The 13583-nt window shown below is 43.9% G+C and overlaps 1 pseudogene; it reads right to left on the bottom strand.

The window, feature by feature from the left end:
• Window positions 1-9087: 9087 nt before the first annotated feature.
• Window positions 9088-11991, bottom strand: LOC133452963 (uncharacterized; annotated as a pseudogene).
• Window positions 11992-13583: the final 1592 nt, after the last annotated feature.

The raw sequence follows: 13583 nt of genomic DNA, 5'->3' as shown, positions 1-13583 counted from the left end.
CTGACACTCTTATCAGATACAGGTGTTGGTATTCCTGCTGGGCATTGCTGCCTGACGCACCTCCTCCAGTGCCTTTTGAACAGGTGTGCTGTGACACCTCACTGAACACCTCTGTGGGCCTAAACGGTTCATCAGCTGGGGACCACCATTCATTAACGTTTCGCTCCTTTAACCCCAGTTGAGGAACCCATGAAGCCCCTACACCCCACTTCCACAGGCCAGATGACAGCTTTCCAGCCAGCCTCCCTGCACTCTGCCGCCAGGTCTGAGTACTTGGCTCGCGTCCGCTCGTATGCAGCCTCCAAACCTCCCTCCGATGGGACAGTGAGTTCGACCAGAAGGACTGTCTTGCAAGCCTCTGACCACATGACACATGGTCTGGCCACAGCGATGTTTCCACAATCTCCCTGGGGAACTGGAGTTGCTTCCCCAGGTCGACCCTCATGGTCCACTATTTTCCCGGTGAGAGGAGTCTTGCTGTATCTCGATGGTGGGACGGTTTGACAGCCTCTCCGGCCCTTGCACCCTGGATAGGATGTCTGCCTGGAGCGGAAGGTCTGCTGTTTGCCTCCTTTCTGCATGTCTCTGAAACCTCTGCCAGTTTTTTCAGAACTTGGTCGTGTCGCCATCTGTAGCGGCCTTGGGACAGCGCTGTCCTGCAGCCTGACAGAATGTGCTGGAGGCTTGCGTTGACGGTGTTGCAAAGTGGACAGGTCTCTTCGGCACCAAACCATTGGTGGAGGTTTCGGGGACAGGGCAAGGTGTCATACGTTGTTCTGATCAGGAAGCTGAGCCAAGCTTAGGGGATCTTCCACAGGTCAGACCATGATATGGATCTGTCTGTGAGGCCTTCCCATGACGGCCAACGTCCCTGCTGGCCTTGGGACACCGCTTTGATGTTAAGGCGTTCCTGCTCAGTTCTTGCCACTTCCGCCACCACCATGGCTCTTCGGTCTTCTTTGGAAGCCTTTGGCCAGAACAAGGGAGTATCGCCCCTCCCGAGGCCTGCTCGACCCTCCTGGACTCTGCCAACCATCTCGCGGTGCTTTAGCCTGCCAATTGCCATGTCGACCTCTTCTTGGGCTTTCCACTTTCTCCCTGTTCTTATCTAGAACATCCTATCTTTTATCTCTCAAGTATATTCACAGGCAAAAAAAATAAAAAAATAAAAAATTTGCTGCTCAGGCTACCATCATTTTGAATGCCTACTCTGCAAGCAACGATTTACACACACATCAATGGTGAATTTATACATCACTAAACCAATGTATATTTTCTGGACCTTTTGAGGAAAATTGAGTACCTGGAGGAAACCCAGGAAAACAATTTTGTTTTTTCTCATAAAGTACATTCAACTCAACATGTAAAATGAACATAGAATGATTGTGACATTGTTTTAGGGTCTGATATTATGTAATTCAGTGAGCCGTTCAACATTTACAGGTACTATTACATCCCAGAGTCACATCAGAGTAGATTTATCCCACCTCCCATTGCCATTATCTCTGACAAACTTTTGCTGTAACTCTAAATTGTGCAAAATGGAAACACCAGATTTAACAGAGGTACAGAGTAGAATCGAGTTAAGTGGCTTCATCCACACCCTAACACCCATCCACACCGTTCTAATATAGGGTCAGACAAGATATGATTGTACAATAACCCTGTTATATTTTTTGTATTTCATGAATACCTCCATCTTTTGAAAAAAATTATAATATGTCTTCTTTAAGGTAGACCTTGTTGGCCATTCATGTACATGTACACACCAATAGCTTAGGTTTATCTATTTATTTTCATCTTTTGTAAAACATCCTTGGTGCTTTCTGTGAATGTCAGGCAGCCCTGTTTTCTCTCTAACCCATTAAAGTCAGCCTGGAACATGACAGATCTTTGTAGGCACATCCTGACTGTTCCCAGCAAGTTTCTTTCCTTCCTTCAAGGATAAAAAGAAGCCATGAGAGCTGCAGTATTTCAAACATTTTGTATAAACATTGCTGACATTTTGGATTATGTCTTCAAACTATCCTCTTTTTCCCTCACTCTTTCTCCAGTGTCTGTCTTTCTATTATTCAGATATGTCATTTAATATGATGTTCTATGTCCCTCATGTCCTTGAAGAAAACAATGATGATCTGCAGAATGCTAAAAGGCACATGGGCATTTCATTGATAGACGTGAGCTATCAATCTTTAAAACAGATGGCCCTCCAAATGCATGGCTTTATGCTCAGCATGTCTGGCACACAGCATAGAGGTGACCTTTTAAAGATAATGCATTGTAAACATGATGGTAAATGCTTCATTTACTTTAAATTAATTAACTTTGTATGAAATGGAAAAGCTGCATATTCATACTTTGATAAGTAATATTATCACTGTTACTGGAGATAATTAAAATTATTTAACATATTCTCAGCCTCTTTTTTCTTGGAAGTAATGTAAAATAAACGATGAGGCTATAACCAGCGGCCTATTGTTTCAGCCCCACGTCCGGCTTATCAAGCACTCCATGTTGGCTTTCACAGCACAAGAAAGAGCAGCCATGTCAATCCTCATTAATTCTTCCGGTGAATTAGTGTTAAAATAGATGATACGAAATTAATTTTGGCAAGGACACACTTAAATTTTTCAACAGTAAGGATTATGACATATGATCCCAACAATTACTTCTTGCAAAATGCTTTTTTTAATGCAAAAATACTCTTTTGTTTTCATTTTATTTTGCTCTCATCAACATACATATAACTTATTTTTAACTCTTATCAGAAGCTGCCTCAAAGTAAACAGAGGCATATCTTTCTGGCACCTAACAGTCACGACCAAGTGTAGCAGAAACAGAAAGGAATTATAAAGGTTGAGGACTGAACGATGAAATTTCATTTATAGCTCTTTATTTTTGGAATAACTAAAACAGCATTTTACGTAGCAATCTTGACGAAATTAGAACAAAAATTTGTTATAGGTTGAATGCTTTACAGCATTCAACCTATTGTGATTATATCCCGCTATCTTCAGCCACTTTTTGGTGGAAACTTCCACCACTTTGAGACCTTACTACTTCAGCATACTTTCAGCTAGAAACACCTTTCAAACTTCTGACAACCCAGGTAAATGCCGTATTGGAAAACCAGTAGGAGATGGTCATGCTTAAAGGAAGTAAATTAAAGTACTTTTCTCACACGTTTTAGAGGTTGATAGCAGTATGAGTTGGTAAATCCATGTTTCAACGCTATTTGTGTACAGCTGAGTAATAAAGAAGCAGATTACAGGTGCTTGTGTCTTAAACAGACTACATGTTGCAGGTTTGTAGGTTTGGTTTCTGCCGACCGAGCAGTCAACCGGCAGATCGATTTTAGTGACACTGCATTGTATGCTGAGTTGGGTCTGCTGTCAGCTACCCATCCACCTTCAGCACCAATCAGAAAACAGTGCCAGACTCATTAATCAGGGAAATTGGCCAATGGTCTTGGCTTCTCTGTCATTACTCATGGCTCATTTGGTCCCAGTTAGATGATGGTGCCATGTTCACTCAAACTATATGTCACTCAAGACAGCAAACACAGAAAGACGAGAGAGATGACCAGCTCAAGATCAGCTCAGTTTGTCTTTGTTTATTGTATAGTGTGTGATGTGTAATCAAATGATAAGTATTTGAATTATTTATCAAAAAACTAATTCTGCAGCTTCACATTGGTCACCAACACAGAACATAACATCACACTGCATGTTTAATAATTAATTGAATATGTGGATCTGAATGAGCGGTTTAGTGTAAATGTCAGGGTTCCTTTCACAAATTTGAAAGTGACACTGAAAGTGACACTGGTATGAAACATCTGTTCTAAAACCTTGATTATTTGATGAAAAGAAAACTATACATATACACAAGGGTAGGTCATCTAAAAAAGATTTCGGCTTTACTAAATCAGACTTTCACCTGCAAATGATACAATAGTTCTGCAATAGTTGTAGAGAGAATCATTGATGATGCGCTTATGGTGATTTGTATTTGATTTGAGTTGTATATGTATTAATGCAATAACTTAAAAAAAATTCCATGTTTTAAAATGTTTGAGTTGAGTTATCATTGTTTCATATGTTTTAACCTACTTAATAGTTAGAGAAAGAGCATCCTCTGTATAATATGTTTACCTGTTTAGTGGCAGGGGTTGAGGATTGCACCACATGTGACATCATTCTGCCAGTATATTATTTAATACCTTGATAGAGGGTTTTAGAAAGTATGGTCTAATCTGTAAAATTTATAAGAATGTGAATGTATTAAATGACTCCGGTTAGGCATGTTGGACCAAATTGTTTATCGACCCAAATCTCAGCACTGACACTTTCTGATGAATTATGTTATTAAGAAGGGAGGAGCAGAGTGGGCTTTGGCATGACAAGGCATTCCGTGACTGTCCATTACATTAATCATTAATGTGTGTGTGTCTATGCATGACATTTGTTCTTCTATGTGTGTCTGCTCTCAGAATTAACTATTTAATGTGTACCAAATCCCCTGTTTGTAGTGTATTTATTCTTACATTGAGATGAGTTCAGAAGTAATATCAGACAAATTGTAAGTGGGTTGAAAGGACTGGGGATGCATGAATATGTATTCACAAACTTATCAAAACAACAGGATGATGTAGTCTCAGGTCTTTTAACCCACAGCTTTAGAGTCATTTTCTGATATTGCAGGGAATTGCTGCAGCAAATACTTATTGGGAAAACCAATAATCTCCACTCTTCACTTTTAACCAAACAGGGGGTCTTTTACTGAGGATGACAATGATTCTTTCAAACTGGTCAAGTGGTCTGCCTGTTTTGTACAGCATGGTAACAATACTAACACATCGATAGGGTTTTTCAAGCAAGCTATGTTACAAATTTTGTTTTTATTGTTCCACACGACAATGATGCAGAGGAGAAGAACAATTTCCATACAGTAATTAGACTGAAAATGAGATGATGTCTGAAAACCAAATGTTTAGCAATCACTGGAATAAAACCCATCCATCCATACATTATCTATAACCACCAGTGGCGGTTGGTCAGTAGAGGGCGCTAGGGTACCGCCCCCATCAAATCAAGAGAAGAAGAATAAAAGAAAAATAAAATAAAAAACATGCTTTAAGTTGCATATAATTATTAAAAGAAGGTGTTATTTCAGTCTGTGGGAGACTGTCAATAGTAATTAAATGTTATTTAAATATTTATTTGGTTACAAAATTTTTTTTTTATTTTTTTAGGGCCCGAACACTTACAGTGCGAAGGCCCTATTGCAGGGCTATTCAATTGGCGCCACATGCGGCCCGCCAGGAGCTTTTATGTGGCCCCTGGTCATATTTCAAAAAAGGGGGTGTTTGTTGAAAAAAAAAATATATATATATATATTTTTTTTTTTTTTATAATAGTGATGCACCGAATGTTCGGCCGAAAATAGCAAAAAAAAAACACTTTCGGTGTTCGGTGGAATAAGTGGGGAAAAAACCGAACAGTTAATAACAGCTAACAGATACAGGCAGATACACAGGCAGACAGACATGCCAGGAATGCGTTCACACAAGGTGCGATTTTTATTTGTAATGTGTGCAGAGAATGCATATCACATTTAAGTTGTGTTTCATTAATAAAAGAGCTTATGGTTAATATTTTGGTTGCTTATTTATAACATCAAACTGGCTACTATGGACTAAAATGCTTGTGCTCAATGCTTAATATAATATTCAAATAAGGAAATCTTAGTGGAAAGTGGTGCTTTGTCATTATGGCGTGTTTTATTAAAAGTAGGTCAATATCAATTTCAGTTTTCACAATGCATGGTTTCGAAATGAACTTGCATTCAAAATAATATTTCTTTATCTGAATATTATATTTAACATTCACAATTACTAAATCTGGAGACAATTAATACATAATTCATATGTAAACTAGATATATTCAAATGTATAATACAAATGTATTATATTTACATAAGTCTTCGTATTGAGTGCAAAATACATTTTGAAAAACCCCCACATTTTCAAATTGTGCGGCCCTCTCCATACAGTCCTTTTGCAGATGTGGCCCCCGGCCGAATCTAATTGAATACCCCTGCCCTATTGTATCTGTAGGAATTTTTTTTTTCCTTTTCCTTATTTTTCCGACGAAAGGAGGGCCTTTTTTGCCCCCCTAAACGTGCCCCAAAAGTCACCAAATTTTGCACGCAAGCCAGGCCTGGCGAAAAATGTGATATTTAATGGTTTGCATTAATGGGCGTGGCAAAATGGCTCAACAGCGCCCCCAGAAAGCTTTGTGCCTCAAGCCCCACAATACAGTTTGGCATACATGCACGAAAATCGGTACACACCTGTATCATGTCGCAACTTAAAGAAAAGTCTCTTGGCACCATGGCCGAAACCGAACAGGAAGTCGGCCATTTTGACTTAATCGCGTAATTTTGGCGCAATTTATGCCATGTCTTCGGCCGTTAATACGGCCCGAACCGTAACGTGCACCCAGGTGTGTTATACATCAAAATGTGCGTCTCGATCCTGTGACGACGCGCATTACTTTTCTCAGTCAAAAGCGTTACCGTGGCGACGATAGATGCCAAAAAGCGCGCCCCCACTTCATCTGGTTGGTCCATATTTGATAGTTAGTGTTAGTTCTCCCATGACTTCGGTGCCCACACCCTGGGTGGGGTTGGCGAAAGGGCCTTTTCTGTGTGGAGTTTGTATGTTCTCCACGTGTTCCCTTGGGTAGCAATGTGAGCTACCCTCACAAAAACATGCACACAGTCCTGGGCTACACATGCCCCCTCTGGCCAACCGGGGCGCCAGATGGGGTGGGGAGGATCTGGCCGGAAAAACGTGATCCTTCCACGCGCTACGTCCGGTCAGAGAATCCTCACCCTGTCTGGTGAAAAGAAGCGGTCCGTCACTCCTCAGGATAAGAAGGAGACCTGAGCTCAGTGTAGGGCCCTCCCTGGGTTGGCAGAGGAGAGCAATACCCAGGACTGTTACTTAGGTATGAGCACTGGGTGATGAAATGGGTAAAAAATCGGGGATAAAAAAATATTAAAAAAAAAAAAACATTGTCAATTTATGTATCTACTTTCATCACCCTATCTACACACACACACACACACACACACACACACACACACACACACACACACACACACACACACACACACACACACACACACACACACACACACACACACACACACACAAACTGATGTCGTCTTCTGTTGCTGTTTGCACTTTTGGGGCACGTTTAGGAGGGCAAAAATGCCCTCATTTCGTCAGAAAAATAAAAATGAGAAAAAAAATTTCCTACAGATACAATAGGGCCTTTGCACTGTAAGTGCTTGGGCCCTAATTAACCAGACATTTTTTGGGTGGAGAACAGAGTACACAGAGAAGACCTGTACTTAAACCTTTAACAGCAAGGCATCTAATGCTCTTGCAGAGCTGCAGCCAACACAGACTACTTTTAAATGCTGTTTTTGTCCTGGGTCTAAGAGCAATTCCCACCACTCTGCTAGTTTCTTGAAGTCTTCTGTCAGCCAAGACAAAGCTATGAATCCCATTGAGGATGGAGCCTTAACCACTTCATGCAAGCCTGGTCAGACACGGCTACAGCAAGTTAGGAGACCTTTGAGTTGTCCTGACACCTGTCTCATGCACATCTGTTCCAAAATCCACGGGCCAGAGATTTTTAATATATGTGTACTTAGATGTTGTGTGTGTGTGTGTGTGTGTGTGTGAGTGTGTGTAAGTGAGACAGAGTGAGAGGGAGAGTGCATCCATGCCTCACTACCCTTATGACAGATTAGGCAGGGTGGGTCTGAGAAAAATGAACTAATCAGCTTCTCCAGTGGTGGAATCTCACCCAATTTATTTCGAAGCTAACAGGCGTTGGTTAATGAGCTGAAGCAATGCATCGTCTCATTTCCCTCTCATTCCCCCCATCCTGTCCTCTACTATTCCACCGGTGATTCGGCAGACCAACCCAATTACTCTGAGTGTATCCATTCATGAGCACACACATATTTGTAAGACAAGTCACATATATTCACATCTCATCTTGCCCTACCAATTACTAAAAGTCTGCGGAAAGGTAAAAAGTCTGGTACTTAAGAAAACAAATTTGTTATTTAAAGACTTCTCTGGACATGATATTTATGGCTGTAAAAAAGAAATGACTAGAAGTCAGCCTATGTTGAACAGCAGTCTGAGATTTACTATTGCATAGGTTGATTGTCTTGTCAGACCTATAGCTCTAATGTGTACACATTTAGAAAGCTGTGACAAAGAAGTTAATCAAACAGAGGAGGCGCGGTCCTTGGTTTAATTCACAGCTTCATACTTTAAAACGGACTTGGACAAATCTAGAAGAGGAGTGGTGTTTGACTGCTTTCAGACGAAATGAAAGAAAAAATGACACCATTCAAACAGATATGTAAAATCCATTCAAATACCACTAGCCACCATTCAGTCAAGCTTTCAAAAGCCTTATGATACCCCGATATGACATTTTTGCATCATTTACATTAGATTTTACAGATAGATAGATACAATTAGATTTTGCTACATTTTCTGTTGCTTATCTTTCTCACCTTTCTTGCGTGTACTATTCTGTGACTTTGTAGTAATGTGCTCGCTTTCTTGGCTCTCACTTCTGTAATTCCCCTTTCCTCCTTCTGCTCAGTGTGGACACGCCGCCACGCATCTTAACCAATCACGTGCGGCTGTAAGAAAAAAAAAACAAAAGAAAAAAAATCGGCTACCAATCAGATTGTCTCCCAGCCAGGAGCCGGGTCCTGTCATTCATTTCAAAGAACCGGCTCTAAGAATCGGATCGTTCGTCACTGACACATCACTAAAGTGGGCTTTAATAGACCTCCAACAGGACCACACTCAGGTAGGGGGTATAGGGATAGGGGCATCACAACAAAACAAAAAAAAAATACACTTCAAAGAAACATCTCCTGGATGCACTGGGACGCATCTTCAGTGATGTATCCTAGGGTCATCAGGTGTTTCGGGTCTCGCAACATCAGACACCCTCTCCTAGGTGACCCAGCCGGGGGTGATCAGCTCCCGGCTTGCGTCCCAGTAGCAACCCACGGATCTGCCCTCTTTAGCCACAACCAACTTGTGGCTTTCTCTGCAGCTTCACTTGCAGATTTGATGGGCCTCTTTTTTGATGCTCCTGTAACGCCCAAGCGACCTAGGGCTTTGCAGAGCGAGCGTCCTGCGAAGCCTCAACAGCCGACTTCTATGAGCTTATAGAATATTCTCCAGCCCCTGCCCCTACACTCCTCCACCAACTCCTGGTATTTGGCACGTTTCCTCTTGTTGGCTTCCTCGATCCGCTCTTCCCAGGGCACTGTCAGCTCCAGCATGATCAGGTGTTTTGAAGCCTCGGAGGTGATGATCTTGTCTGGCTGGAGAGATGTTGTAGCAATGTGCTGGGGGAACCTCAGCTGTTTCTCGAGGTCGACATGCAGCTGCCAATCAGGGGCTGCGTGTAGGAGTCCTGATGCTGTCTGTGGGCCTTTCACGGGCCTCTCTCCAGCTTTGACAAAGGGGATTGCCTTCTATGGAGCATGGTGTTTTTTGCTGGTGCTGTTAGCTGAGGCTATGCTCTTCGCAACTGCTTTGAGCACCTGATCGTGGCGCCATCGATAGCGGCCATCGGCCAGGGCCCTCGGACAGCTGCTGAGGAGGTGTTTTAGGGAGCCACTTCCGGAGCAAAGGGGGCAGGAAGGTGTCTCACTCTTCCCCCACACATGGAGGTTTGCTGGACTTGGGAGAGCATCGTAAACTGCCTGCACGCCGATCCGAACCCGATGGAAGTCTGCCTGCATGATGTTTGACCAGGTAACCTTGCGCTGTAATGTGCTCTCCCACCTTGTCCATGCTCCCTGCTGCCGGAGTCCCACCACCCTGCTCACTCGCTCTTCCTCCACACCTGCTCGGACCTCTTCCTGGAGTAGATGGTGTCTCTCCTTGCCTCGGGCCTGGCTGACTTGGGACTTTGGGAAGTAGCCCAAGCCTGCTCTTCCTGTTGCCAAGACCCCACCAGTGCCTTCTGCCTTAGGTGAGACTCTGCCACCTCCACTGCCTTCTCAGCCCTCCACTTCCTATCCATCCTCACTTCAATCCCAGCTGATGCTACCTTGCAGTCCCTGGAATCCCTGTACTGTAGGGCTTCTCTGGTGCGTGCTACCTTGAATTCCTCAGTGAGCCCACTGAAAGGTAGCTGCAGGGTGTTACTAGACCCGTACAGGGCAGCGCTGTTGAGGCTGCGTGGAAGGCTTAGCCACTTCCGGAAAAAGTTGCTGATCTTCCTTTCAAGGGATTCCACAGTTGATACTGGGACTGCATAGACGAGGAGAGGCCACAGGACTCTTGGCAGGATGGAATGCTGGTAGATCCAGGCTTTAAATCTACCTGGCAGGCCGGACTTGTCCACCTTGGTGAACCACGCTCCATGGTCTTCGCCAGACTTCTGGATGGCAGCGTAGTCTCTTAGGCTAGAGTCAAAGAGTTTCCCCAAGCTCTTGACTGGTTGCTCCGTGATGGTTGGGATTGAAGTTCCTGAGATTGAGAACCGGAACTTGTCAATCACCTTCCCCCTCTTCAGTACCATGGACCTTGACTTGGAGGGCTTGAAACACATTCTAGCCCATGTGATGAGTCTCTCCAGTCCGTGCAAGATCCACCTGCTCCCTGGCACTGATGTTGTTCTGATGGTAAGATCATCCATGTAGGCTGTTATCGGGGGCTGTCGAACACCTGATCTGGATAGAGGCCCTCTGCATTCCATCTCAGCTGCCTTGACCAACATGTTCATCGCCAGTGCGAAAAGGGTAACAGAGATGGTACATCCTGTTATTATTCCTTTCCCAAGGCGGTGCCAGTCTGATGTTGCTGACCCAGAAGTGAACCTGAGCCTGAAATTGTTGTAATAATCCAGGATCAGGTCTTTGATCTTGCTGGGAACATGGTGGAGGTGTAATGTGAGCTCAACTAGTTTGTGTGGGATGGACCCGTAGGCGTTAGTCAGGTCCAACCACAACACAGCTAGGTCGCCTCTGTTCTCAAGGGCCTCTCTGATGAGCTGTGTGACTACACCAGTGTGTTCTAAGCAGCCGGGAGCTCCAGAAATCCCTCCCTTCTGCACTGAGGTGTTGATGTAGTTGTTCTTGAGGAGAAACTCAGTCAGTCTTCTGGAGATGATGCTGAAGAACACGTTCCCTTTCACACTCAATAGTGAGATTGTCCGAAACTGATTGATGCTTTTCGAGTCCTCCTCCTTGGGAATCCAAACCCCCTCTGCACACCTCCACTGGTCGGCCACTTTCCCCTTTTGCCAGATCACCTTCAACGTCTTCCACAGGTGCCGGAGGAGCTCTGGACAGCGCTTGTAGACGAGGTAGGGTACACCACTTGGGCCTGGGGAAGATGCTGAGCGGGCTGCCTTGACAACCTCTTCAACTTCCTTTAGGCTAGGCTCCGTCAGCTTGAACTCTGCTGTTGGTAGGGCAGGGATGATGAGAGCTTTGTTGGGTCCCAGATCTTCTTCTCTCAGTGGGTCGCTCAAGGTGTTTTTCGAGGAAGCGATTCACTTCCTCCCTTCTCCTGCACTCGAGTCAGCTGCTGCGCTTGTCCCCAAGCAGCTGTTTTGTGAACCGGAAGGGGTTAGCAATGAAGGCCGCTCGCTTCCTCGCTCTCTCTCTTCCCCGCCTCCTGTGCCACTCTGCTCTGCGGAGGGTTGTCAGCTTCTTCTGCAGGATGTTGCGCAGTTCTGCCAATGGTTGTTTCTCCTCCTCAGCAGAGCTTTTGAACTGTTTCTTGAGGGTTCGGAGCTCCTGTCGCAGCTGATGTATCTTGGCGGCCCTGCGATTCATGGTGTAGGCAGTGGGCTTGGTGTTGCCCTTCTCCATCCGGCCAAATCTTTCGGAGCCATAGCTAACAATGATGGTGGTCATTGCTAGGAGTCTGCTGTCAGCATCCCCATTGGCTGTGGCTCAAATGATGTTGGACACGTCCTCGTCAAATTGCAGCCACTCACTCCGTCTGCTTGCTGGGGGCCACTTAATCCGCTGCTGTGGAACTACACTGCTCGGCTTGGGAGACGTACGTGGAGGGACTGGGAACTGTGGGGTGTCTCCTGTCCCGGCTCCTCCTGCGTCTCACCAGGTCCAGGACCTGTGCGTTGCACCTCGCTCTCCCACGCCAAACATTTCATCCTTGCCTGATGGATTTTCAGGCTACGTTGGTTCTTGCACAGCTTGCCGCAGATGCATGTTTTACTCAGTCAGTAGTCAGTTTGTTTGCTGGGGTCATTAACCTTGGGTCCGTCCGTTTGGAGATCTCACTAGTTCCACAACCCTGGTAACTTAAAGCTCCACCTCCCAATCTACCATTTATATGGAACTATAAGTTACATAAGATGGAGTTATGCCCTAGAGGACTTGATATGTGAGAAGAAGATTTTTAAATTATATCCTGGATTCAACGGGAAGCCAATGAAGGGAAGCTTAAAATGGTGAATATGAGCTATCATTTTGATCCTCATCAGAACTCTGGCTGCAGCATTTTGTATCAGCTGGAGGGTGTTCAAATTCATTTAAAGACATCCTTCTAGTAAGGAATTGTAGGCAGGATTTTACCATATCCAAATATGAGGATATATGTCCTTATATCCAAGAAATACTACCAAGAAACACTCACTCTGAAGCTGGATGTTGAACTGTTAGCAGTGTATCCATCTATATTGATAAGAGAACTCACTTGTGTTATTTATTTTATTATTTATCAAACTCCAGCTGCATCAAAAGAAGCTCCTTCTGCTGTTCAAACATACAGTGGTATGAAAAAGGTTGAGCACCCCTGATCAATTTCAAGATTTTCCTTTTTAAATCATTGGTTATTCGGATTAGCAATTTCAGTTAAATATATCATATAGCAGACAAAGACAGTGATATTTGAGAAGTGAAATTGAGTATATAGGATTTACAGGAAGTGTACAATAATTACTTAAACAAAAGTAGACAGGTGCATACATTTTGGCACCTTTGTTCTTTTATTGATTTGAATACCTTTAGCACCAATTATTGGAACACACAGTTTGTTTGGTAAGCTCATTGACCCTTGACCTACATACACAGGTGAAGCCAATCATGAGAAAGTGTGTTAAAGTGTGTTTAAGGTGGCCAGTTGCAAGTTCTCCTCTTTGCATCATCTATGAAAAGTGGCAACATGGGAGCCTCAAAACAACTGTCAAATGACCTGAAAACAAAGATTGTTCAACATCATGGATTAGGGGAAAGATACAAAAAGCTAGCTCAGTGATTTCAGCTGTCAGTTTCCACTGTGAGGAATATAGTCCGGAGAGGCACAGTTGTCCGGAGTGGCAGGCCAAGAAAAATCTCAAATAAGCAGGGGCTAAGGATGGTGAGAACAGTCAAACTCAACCCACAGACCATTTCCAAAGACCTACAACATGATCTTGCTGCAGATGGTGTGCACAAAAAAGGAACCAGACCAATTTAGAATTCCCCCATTAATCTACAAGCAA

Source organism: Cololabis saira, chromosome 1 (assembly GCF_033807715.1).
Source record: "Cololabis saira isolate AMF1-May2022 chromosome 1, fColSai1.1, whole genome shotgun sequence".
Taxonomy (NCBI): Eukaryota; Metazoa; Chordata; class Actinopteri; order Beloniformes; family Belonidae; genus Cololabis; species Cololabis saira.
The sequence above is the reverse complement of the archived record's forward strand: the minus strand, read 5'-3'. Positions and strand labels throughout refer to the sequence as shown.